Raw genomic sequence first — 11885 nt, forward strand, 5'->3', positions numbered from 1 at the left:
ATTGTCATACTGAGTGAAGTAAGTCAGACAAAGACAAATATCATATGATATCGCTTATGTGTGGAATCTAAAAAAAGGTACAAATGAACCTATTTACAAAAACAGAAATAGAGTCACAGATGCAGAAAACAAACTTATGGTTACCCAGGGGGAAAGTGTGGGGGAGAGGGGGGGATAAATTGGGAGGTTGGGATTGATATATACACACTACTATATATAAAATAGATAACTAATAAGAACCTACTATATAGCATGGGGAACTCTACTCAATACTTGTAATAGCCTATATGGGAAAAGAACCTAAAAAGAGTGGCTATATGTATATGTATAACTGATTCACTGCTGTACACCTGAAGCTAAAAACACTGTAAATCAACTATACTGCAATAAAAATTTAAAAAAAAAAAAAAAAATCTCTGCCTAACCCAGAAGTTTTGTAATTTTAGCTCCTACAGGTAAGGATATGTTACATAATTTGTAGATGGTGTGAAATAAAGAGTTTAAGGCTTTTTTGTTTTTCATATGAATTCCCAATTGTTGCAGCACAGTCTACTAAAAAGATTATCTCCCCCCCCAAAAAAAATAGAATAAAATAAAATAGATAACTAATAACATACTGTATAGCACAGGGAACTCTACTCACTTCTCCATAATGACCTATATGGGAATAGAATCTAAAGAGTGGGTATATGTATATGTATAACTGATTCACTTTGCTGTACAGCAGAAACTAACAACATTGTAAATCATCTATACTCCAATAAAAATTAATTTAAAAAATATTAAAGCAACAAGAGGTCATGAGAAATCATCAGATCAAGAACTGAGAGACAGTGGAAATTCAGACAGGTGAGGTTAGCCCTCAGGACCATTTTTGTCCTGGGAGCATTTGCCCATCTGAAAGAGATGGCTAAGACACCTAGTCATGTTTTTGGTTGCTTCACAGGGCTAGAGGAACAAAAGATGGGAGTCCAGGACCCATCAAGAATAGAGACCCTAGTAAACCACCACTGCCTACCACCACCACTACCATACACACAGTCATCTGCACTCTAGGAATAAAGATGAAGACAGAAATAACCAGCCCTTGGGAGTTCCCTGGTGGCCTAGTGGTTAGGACTCCGGGCTTTCACTGCTGTGGCCCGGGTTCAACCCCTGGTCGGGGAACTGAGATCCTACAAGCTGTGGGGCGTGGCCAAAAATAAATAGATTAAAAAATAACCAGTCCTTAATGAACAGTGTCCTGCTGTGAACAGATGACCCAGTAAAAACTCAAGCCCTGAACTTGGACTAAGGTTATCCCAGATTGCTGGTGCCCCCCAGGTGGCTGGCAAAAGCAATAAAAGAAACCTTGTTTGGATGAAGATAACGTGATTCTAGACTTGCACTCCGATCACTACATTACGTTGTGTTAAGACTCCATCTTAGCAGGCTGGAGAGAGACTCTCCTGCTGGCCTCGAAGAATCAAACTGCCAGGTTGTGAACTGCCTGTGGACAGGACCACATGGCAGGGAACTGCAGGCAGCTTCAAGGACCTGAAGACAGACTCTAGCTGACAGCCAGGGCCCTCAGTTATACAGCCGCAAGAAAATTTATTTGTCCAGCAAATAGGGGAAGTGGATTTTCCCCCAGTCAAGCCTCTGATGAAACCAAAACCCCAGGTAATACCTGAACTGCAGCCCGGTGAGACCCTGAAACAGAGAACCCTATTAAGCTGTGTCCCAGCCTCTAACCCACAGAAACTGTGAGAAAAGAAATGTGTACTGTTTTAACCATCTACGTTTGTGATAATTTGTTATACTGCAATAGAAAACTGATACAGCAAGGATCCCTACCATTTCCATCTGGCATGATTTTTCCTGATTCACCCACTGTGGGTTCCCTTTCAGGGGGACCGATCCAATTTCCCACTTTGGTGCAGGCTTTAGACTTGATTTCCTGACCTCATACAAGGCCTTCAGACCCAATCTTCAGGTCACCAAAAATTGGTGGCTATTCCCAGAGCAAACCTTAGCTCCAGGTCTCACTCAACTCTCTCTTTCTGATCTTTGAGGATTTCCAACATCTAGTTCAGCCATGCATTTTTAAATTATGGTGTTTCAAATGTTTTATCCAGCATTTGTTGGTGTTCTTTAACAAGAGGATCTCTTTAAAAGCTCTAATCTGCTGTAGGTCTAGGGATTTCCATTCACTCTTTAACCCACTGAAGCCTTACTCCCCACCACTACTACACCCCAAGCTGCTTTAGCAAAAGAGATCAGGATCTCTTCATTTCCAAATTCAGTCAACTCTTTCCAGTCCTCATCTTACTCAGCCTCTCTCTCAGCAGCACCTGGCACTGTTGGCCACAGCTTTTCCTTCCTTCTTTTCCTCCCTGGCTTCTAGTAGCATATGTATGCTATTACTGCTGTCACTGTTTCCGTGCAATTTCCTTAGCTGACTCTGCTTTTTCTGCCTCCCTGTTAAATAGTGGTATTCCTCAGAGTTCTAGGAATGTTTTCTTCTCATTCTACAAACTGTACCTGGATGATCTTATCCATCCCCATGGCTTCTGTTGATACTATCACGTGTATGCTGATGGCTTCCTAATCTATACCTCATGTTGTATTAGGGTAGGTTAGGTTGAGGTAAGAATCTATCCCAAAATCTCAGTAGTGTAACATGAAAAAGTTTATTTCTTGCTCACACAGAATCCACTGCAGGTCCAGGTGACCCTCCAGAGAAACTATCCTCCATATGGTGACTCAGTGATTCAGCTTTAGAGCTTGCAACCTCACCTTCTCATCACAAAATCTCCATAATCACCCTGAAGGGGAAGGGATCAGAGGAGGTCTTCCTTAAGCAATTAAATGCTTCAACTAAAAGGGAAATACATCACTTTCATTCATAGTCCATTAGCCAGAGCTTATCACATGGCACTACTAAACCACAAGTGAGGCTCGGAGGCCAGGAGGAGAGGAGCTCTGGTTAGGGGTGAGAACTAGTACTCCCTACCACACAAATCTAGATCTCCTTCATGAGCCCCCAACCTGTGCATCCAACACCCCTCTCGACATCTCTACCTGAATGTTCCATAGGCACCCTAGACTCAATGTGTCCAAAAGTAAACTCATTATATATGCCCAATCCTACACCCCCCTTCTTTATTCTCACCATCAGTTGGTAATCCAAGGCAGAAACCTGGGAGTTATCCTGAGCTCCTCTCTCCCCCTTACCTTCCTCTCACAACTGAAAAAAGACTAGATTCATCACCTTTCTGCCCTACCTCCTCTTCCCCACGGCCTGTGCCTCTAATCAGATCATCCCTGTTTCTCATCTAGAACTCTGCCATACTAAAGGACTCCCTGCCCACTGTCTGTCCCACTGCCCCTCACCAGTCCCTCCTACACTCTGTTGCCCAAACCCAAATGTAATCATGTTACATCCTTCAGCACTCTCTCCATTGCCTCTAAGGTGAAGTTTGTTTAGGGTCCTCCACCATGTGATCTTGTCCTTCCTCTACAGCCTTTCTCTTTCCATTCCCCATCCCCACCCACCCTCATTCCCTGTAGCACCAGTGATGGTGAAATACTTACATTTCCCTGAACATCACAAACATGACAAAGCATGTGTTTGCTCATGCTGTTCCTCTGCCTGGAATACGCTTCCTTCCTCTGTCTGCCTACAAAATGTGATTCATCTTTCAAGATGCAACTCAAACATCATTTTCTCTATGATGCTTTTCTTGACACCCACCCTCCCTCCTTATTGTGCAACCTGAGCCCTTTCTCTTTGAGTCCCACTCCATCCTGTATGTCTGACACAGCATCTACAACATTTCATTACACTTACTTACTCCCGAACTTAACAGTATGTTTGGGTCATAGTAGGTGCTCAGTAGATGTCTGATTAATTAATCCGCACTCTAAGTCTGGAACTACTGCTGTTTCCTTCTCTGGTTCCTCTTCCTCCTTCTGCCCTTTGGTGATATCTCTGATCATAGTCTTTGACTTTTTATCCTCCCTTTTTTCTACCACGCTCCTAAACATCTCTCAAGTTCATTTACATTTCTTTGTCTCTCCACTTCTACCTACCACCCTAGTCCAAGTTACTATTATCCCTCAACTGGATCACTGTAATAATCTCTTAACCAGTCTTGTCATATCTATTCTGGCTCCCTTCCAATTTATTCTCACCCCCCCACCCCCAGTCTTTGTGATTGTTTAGAAAGCAAGTCTGATCACATCACCCTTGTTTAAATACCTTCAGTGCAGATAAGCCCACCTCTCTTGTCATAAAGACAAAAGCTCTCAGGGAACTGGCCCCCCGCCTGGTTCTTCAACTTCATCCCCACCATACTCCATACCCACCCCCAGCACCCCAGCATCACCTCACACACTTCCTTGCTCTTTCACACTAGCCTTTTTTTGGGGGTGGGGCAGTGTGGGGGGGCACTTCCTGCCCTCCTTTCTTGCACAGAGCTTTTGAATTTCAATGTTCTCTTCCCTTTGATCGTTACTACCACCACCAGCACCACCCACCCCCATCGTGGCCTAGTGGAACTCCAGCTCACAAAAGATTTTGGCTTATTCTCTTCCAGGAAACTGTCCCTGGTTCCCTGTATCATAGGCATATACAGCCAGGGATCCTGCACAAAAGGCTGTTTCTTTGCCCACCATTATGTCCTCAGAACTTAGAACTCAGTACATGGCACATAGTAAACGTTCAGTAAGCGATTTTGGAGTGAATGAACAAACGAATTCTCTTGGCCACTGAGATTCAGACACTTGGAGTAATCATGGACTCATCCTGCTATTTCATTCCCTGTTTCCAGGTCCCAAGTCTTAGAACTTCCAATCTTATTACACCTGTGGATGCCTCCCCATTCCTGATGCTCCCGCCCTTATTAAATACCTGAGATATTGCCATACTCCCCCAGCTTATTTCCTTGTCTCTTTCTTTACCCGCAATTTATCTTATTTGATGTGATATAATCTTCCTTAAAGGCCATGTTTATCATATTATACCCCAATTCAAAAACCTTTAGTTGTTTGTCATTAATGCTTAAAATATATTTTTTGCTTGGATTTAAAGACCTCCACAATATGTCTCAGATCTATCTATGCAACTATTTTCTATGTCTCACCCTTTACCAAGGCCCCACTCTTGAACCATGCTGATATCCCAGAAATCCATCACTCAACGCCCAGCAACCAATCCTGGGCTTGGGCATTTCCTCACGCAGTCCCTTTCTTCTACCCCATCCACCCTCCAAGTCTCCCTGCACACAGTCCTGCCTGATTCTGCCAACTCTGCCAGCCCTTCCCTTCTTCCAGACCTGCAAGTTGCTCTGCCCTCGGCCTGAAACTGTCTTCCCCAGGAGGTTCTTTGCCCCGCCAGCTCTTCCTCATCCTCTGGTTCTCAGGGTAAATATCGCTCCTTGGACAGGCCTTCCCTGGTCATCCATTTTATCTAAAGATGTTCTCCCATCATTTATTCTCTGGCATGGCACTTTGCTTCTTTCCTTCATGGCCTGTAACACATCCGTGATTAATCTGTTGTTTTCTTGTTTGTCGTTGCTCTTCTCAATTAGACGGTAGGCCCCATGAGGAGCTTTTCTGCCTTCTCTCTGAAATACCCACAGCACTTAGCCCACTGCATGGCCCACTGTGTTTATTTAATGAGCATATTTATTAATATTATTTTACCGATAAATGTTTACAAGTAAATGATTCACCTTCGCTTTGAAGAGATCTCCGTAATCTTAAAACACTTAAAGTCTGTCCAGCCCGCACTTAACTCTTAACACCGTTTGCTCTTTGTTTTTCTTTATCAATAGCATTTCCCTGGCTAGAATAAATGGGACTATGACATGCTTGATGACAATGATAATGTCACACCACTGTGACCCCCACTATATCTGGCATGGTGGTTACATACTCAATAAATACTTAATTAGAAATAAACTTATCTCCCTGTGTTCTGGCATTCATGTGTCAAAAGATACAAAAGCAGCTCTCTGCTTATGGAATTAAAAAAATACAGTGTTGGCCTTCCCTGGTGGTGCAGTGGTTGAGAATCCGCCTGCCAATGCAGGGGACACGGGTTCGAGCCCTGGTCTGGGAAGATCCCACATGCCACGGAGCAACTGGGCCCGTGAGCCACAACTACTGAGCCTGCACGTCTGGAGCCTGTGCTCCGCAATAAGAGAGGCCGCGATAGTGAGAGGCCCGCACACGGCGATGTAGAGTGGCCCCCGCTCGCCGCAACTAGAGAAAGCCCTCGCACAGAAACGAAGACCCAACACAACCAAAAATTAATTAATTAATTAATTTAAAAAAAAAAATACAGTGTTGGCCACAGAGAGGAAGTCTGCCCTGGAGTTTAGACAAGATCTTTGCGACACACAGCTTGATGTAGCAGTGGCAGTGGCAGTGGCAGTAATCACTATTTCATCATTCTGAAAAATAGGGGTGGTAACAGAAGCAGCAAGTGAAAAGTTCAGTCTTAGACAATGACATCCTATGACCAGACTTTTTCTTAAAAGGTAAACGTGTTTACCCCATGCTTTTAATCTAGATGAAATAATCACCAAAAGAAAATGCTACCTAGTTTATAGTGGTTTCTGTAACTTTTTTCTTTTTAACTTTATTTGATGGGGGAAGGGTTGTATTTGAATGGCTGAATTTAGTTGGTAGATTTTATGGCAGTCAGTAAGGTTCACCAATGCCGGACAAAATGTGAAAAAGTATATATATATAGCACTGTTTCTATTTTAATTTATACTTCTATCAAATGTTTGGAGTGTCGTTTTCAAAGGGAATGTGTTTCCTGCTTTTTTTGGCCTGGCTCTGTAAGTAACTATTTCCCTGTGGCATCATGTGATGGTTTTGTCTTTCACGGTGGGGGACCGAGCTTTTGTTTCAGATGGCTGTGCTAACATTTCTTTGGGATGATTGTAAATTCAGAGCCACTCATGGGAAGGTTAAGATTTTATGGAAACCTATGATCCTCCCCTCTTCCACCTCCCCAGTGATATGGTCTAGTAAAAGTTCATAGGATATGTTTATACTATGTTTAGTGCAAACACGTATTTCAATATTTTTAAAATACTATATAAATATTTCACAGTGCTCTACAAAGAGCACCGTTGACTTTTAAATTAGAAAAGGAGAAAAAAGTGCTAGAAAAATTGTTGCCACTGTTGATTCTGCCATGGATGGTGGGCTTTCTATTTTCATGGCTCAGAATCCTCACCAAATTTCTCTGTTGGCACCTTTCTTTTTATCTTAGATTACATGCTCTCAAAAAGTTTGACTGTAAGGCATTTGATAATGTTGCTGTTGCTGTTCTAACTGGTACATGGCAATGAGGTGTCCTTCTCCCAATCCTCTCTATGTCCAAGGACTTAGAAATTGATCCACTTTGGAGAGCTGAACAATTAAACACAAATGATTGATGGCATTTATTGCCTAATTAAATTACCTTAAAATACAGTAGATATAGCAGAGCCAAAAATTCTTATCATTGGTTTGCCTAAGTATAAAGTAAAATTGTGGGCTCCTAAAATTTTTTGTTATTTGATTTTGTTTAAATAAAAGTGGGAATAATTTTTATCAACAAACAGGAAACTGGAAAAGCAAACTGTAGTACATAGCTATAACAGAAAGACCTATCACCACTAAAAGGCTTAAAGAAATTTTCAGTAAGATGGGAAAATGTTTATGGTAAAAATCTTAGTAAAAAAAAAAAACGAAACAAGGAGATATGAAAAAGTATCTCAACTAACTTTTAAAAAATGCATGTGGGGCTTCCCTGGTGGCGCAGTGGTTGAGAGTCTGCCTGCCAATGCAGGGGACATGGGTTCGAGTCCTGGTCTGGGAAGATCCCACATGCCGCGGAGCAACTGGGCCCGTGAGCCACAATTACTGAGCCTGCGCGTCTGGAGCCTGTGCTCCGTAACAAGAGAGGCCGTGATGGTGAGAGGCCAGCGCACCGCGATGAGGAGTGGTCCCCACTTGCCGCAACTAGAGAAAGCCCTCGCACAGAAACGAAGACTCAACACAGTCATAAGTAAATAAATAAATAAATAAAAGAACATGAATTTCTTTAAAAAAAAAAAAATATGCATGTGGCTTCCCTGGTGGCACAGTGGTTGAGAATCTGCCTGCTAATGCAGGGGACATGGGTTCGAGCCCTGGTCTGGGAAGATGCCACATACCACAGAGCAACTAGGCTCGTGAGCCACAACTACTGAGCCTGCACGTCTGGAGCCTGTGCTCCGCAACAAGAGAGGCCACGATAGTGAGAGGCCCGTGCACCGTGATGAAGAGTGGCCCCCGCTTGCCGCAACTAGAGAAAGCCCTAGCACAGAAACGAAGACCCAACGCAGCCAAAAATAAATAAATAAACAAATGTGGGGTTTAAAAAAAAAATGCATGAATTACAACACAAAGGAAATACACTAAAATATTAACAATAGGTAGTGGAATTTTGAGTGATTTTACTTTTCTGCTTTTGGGTACTTTATACTTTTTAGTATAAATAAATGAGGGAAATACAGAAAGCTTAACGTAATAGAACTATAGCTTAGATAAGGGAATTTTCACCTTCGAAAATATAATGTGTGAACAAAATAGAAGTGTCTGATGCAGCCTAGAGGAAGGACCTTCAAGAACAAGTTAGTCGGTTTATCCAGCACTGCCAAGGAAGAGTGAAGCAAATGCATCAGACCTAGATGGCACTCAATGTTAAAATCAACCATTCTGCTTCTATCATACTTCAGTTCGATGTTTATCAAGCAAAATTATGGTTTTAATTGGCTTTCTCATACATTTTGATAGAATGCACTGGTTATACCAACTTGTTTCTTATGTTATTCTAGTTCATACATCAGTTTCCTGTGAGTTGGTTGGTATGAGTCAGCTCTGGAGCAATCAGTCAATTCTTGGTGCCCTGATATGATCAAATTTATGAACCTACAAAGCTGAGGACTGCCTGCTGAGCTACAGTACTCACACTGTAAAGTATGTGACCACTGATCTCACTAGAACACACACCCACCACTTGTCTCTCTCCCACATTATGGCTCTAATTTTAAGATCACAGTCTCAGAATTGGCCACTCTGCTGCCTCTCCTTTCCAAGCTTTCTAAGAGGTACCTTTTTTAATTCTCAGGAGAAAGCAACATGGGAAGCAATATTTCCAAACTTGAACCAAACAATAGTAAGTCCGGGACAGAACCCATTACCTGTCTCACTGCTGAGTTAAAAGGGACAGGAATCACTGGAAACTGCTGAAGGGCTGTAAAGAGACAACATTTCCAAAGTTGGAAAAATCAGATTTTACCATGACGCAGGGTCTAATGCCAAGAAGAGTGAAAAGGGGAACAAGGAAGAATGATCTGATCCTCCAAATTTGAGTAAAGGGTGTCTCTGTGCTCAATATTAGACCATCTGGGTAGTTTACGAGACTCTGGCTCCCTTCCCTAACTGCTATTCTATTTGTGGCATAAGTATTAGGAAAGCTCACTAAGGCTGCCTTTGGCTAGTCACTGTTAATAGCTGCCCTGAAAAACAAATGAACAAAAAAAGGCAGCAATTCCGAAGGTCAGATTCCCCAGGACTTTGGGAAATGCTAGTTCTGGGTTTCACTTTTGGTTCTTTACCCCCTGGCCTTGAAATTCTCTGCTTAAGTCCCAGGAAGCATTTGTCCCTAGGGTCTTATTAAAATCTTTAAGGGAGCATCCTGCAATGTTTTTATCAAAGGGACATATGGGGCTGCGGAAATACTAGGCTCTTCTTTCATTTGTGTAGCTGATCGTTGTTTAAGTTCCTGATCTAGTTTTCACGTTAAAGTACACAATGTTCTCTCCTTTTGAGGAGCTGTAGCCCTATCGTTAGTCTCCACTGGTTGCTTGGATAAGGTGGGGTATGTGGGTGCCCTTAAGCTGGAGAGAGACGTGGCAGATGCACTAATGCCCTTCGTGTTCTCTCAAAGACAGACAAAGCACCCACTCCACAGCAGCCCCGGCAGTGACCTCTGCACCCTGCTTCTCTTGCCACCCCGAGTAAGCAAGCATCCTCCCACCCATTTCATCTCATACCGCATGGCATTTGATTTTGTGTTGAATGCTTTGCCTTATGGACTTGGGGAGGGAGGTCTGAGGAGAAGGGACCAGAAACAGAGGAGGAACTAAATCAGTTTTTTACCTTCAGAGTGTGTTTCTTAACCTGGGGTCCCCCAAGCCTCGAGAGATTCATGAATTCCCTAAGCTTATAGATAAAATTTGCTGTGTGCAGTCCTGTGAACATTTTTAAGGGGGAAGAGAGCCACAGCTTTTATTGAGCCCTCAAATGGATCTGGAACCCCAAAACCAAAAGTTGAAAACCCAGGGGTGAGATTGAAAGTTAACTAACCACTGTGAAAGCTATTTCAGGGATTTACCCATAGGTGGGAAAGGTCACCCTCTGGTCTTTAGGAAAGGACTTCAAAAAGCCCAACGGGGGCTTCCCTGGTGGCGCAGTGGTTGAGAATCTGCCTGCCAATGCAGGGGACACGGGTTCGAGCCCCGGTCTGGGAGATCCCACATGCCGTGGAGCAACTAGGCCCATGAGCCACAACTACTGAGCCTGCGCGTCTGGAGCCTGTGCTCCGCAACAAGAGAGGCCACGATAGTGAGAGGCCCGCGCACCGCGATGAAGAGTGGCCTCCGCTTGCCGCAGCTAGAGGAAGCCCTCACACAGAAACGAAGACCCAACACAGCCAAATAAATAAATAATAATTAAAAAAAAAAAAAAAAAAAAAAAGCCCAACGGGTCATCTGCTCATTTTCTTCGCCACAACAGCAATGAATATTTGGTCTTAACCTTTCTTGGTGGGGTTCTACTGACACTGCTGCTGATGGCCCTTGTCTTCCTCATCATAAAGAGCTACAGAAAATGTAAGTCTCCAAGAGCTGCAACAGCCCTTCTTTTTCTGTCTTCGAGAATAGAGTTAGCTTTAAAGGGGAGTAAAATTTGCATAGCCCACCCTCTCTACAGACCGAGGACTCAAATCCCTTTACTTCTCTCCTGGCCCTCCCCACCCTCCACCCCACCCTCCACCCCGCCCACCTCCAACACCTCCACCCCACCCCATCCCTTCACCCAAGGTTGAAGAGAGAAGCTTCCAATTCCTCCAGACCCCATTGGTGAGACTTGTCCCTCTTCTTCCTGGCACTTGTGGCAGGTCACTCCAGTCCCCGGGTCCTGGATCCTCACTCAGTTCCTCCAGCCGAGGTAAGACGACCATGCTGTTTCCTGGATATGGAGGCCTGCTGCCAGTGGAATTTCCTTCTATCGACTAGAGTAGTGTTATTTCTCTGGACACTGGGCAAGTGATTCTTTGAAGGGCTCTTCTGATCTCTTTAAGTTGCTTCTAAATGTCACTTGCTTCTAAGAGACACCTTCCTCCAAATTGAACTCACTCATTCCTCCTCCTTCTTCCTGTGTAGTTTTCACCCCCAGAGGAGGCACTTACCTATGCCAACATGACTTTCAAAATCTCAAAAAAAAAGAGCAATCACCTGACCATGAACCATTCTTCAGACTCGGACTCCATTGTCTATGCTCAAATTAAAGTAACAAACTCACCTTGCCTTTCAGTGAGGCGTGAGTCCCGTTCCTCTCATCTCAGTTCCATTGTCTTCATACATCACTTTCCCTTTTAACAAATTTTGGACTACAACCTGGGTGAAACCACAGTCGGAGTTGTCTGGGTGTGATCAGGCAATGCTAGCCAGCAGTTTTGAAGACCAAGGGTCAGTCTTTTTCCTGGCCTGAGAAAAGATTGCTGGCCCTTCCACTTGGACAGACAGCCAGTTAGCCCCTTGAGGGCTGAGACTGCCTTCCTTGTCCCCTTCCAA

The sequence above is a fragment of the Balaenoptera musculus genome, chromosome 1, assembly GCF_009873245.2.
Source record: "Balaenoptera musculus isolate JJ_BM4_2016_0621 chromosome 1, mBalMus1.pri.v3, whole genome shotgun sequence".
Lineage (NCBI taxonomy): Eukaryota > Metazoa > Chordata > Mammalia > Artiodactyla > Balaenopteridae > Balaenoptera > Balaenoptera musculus.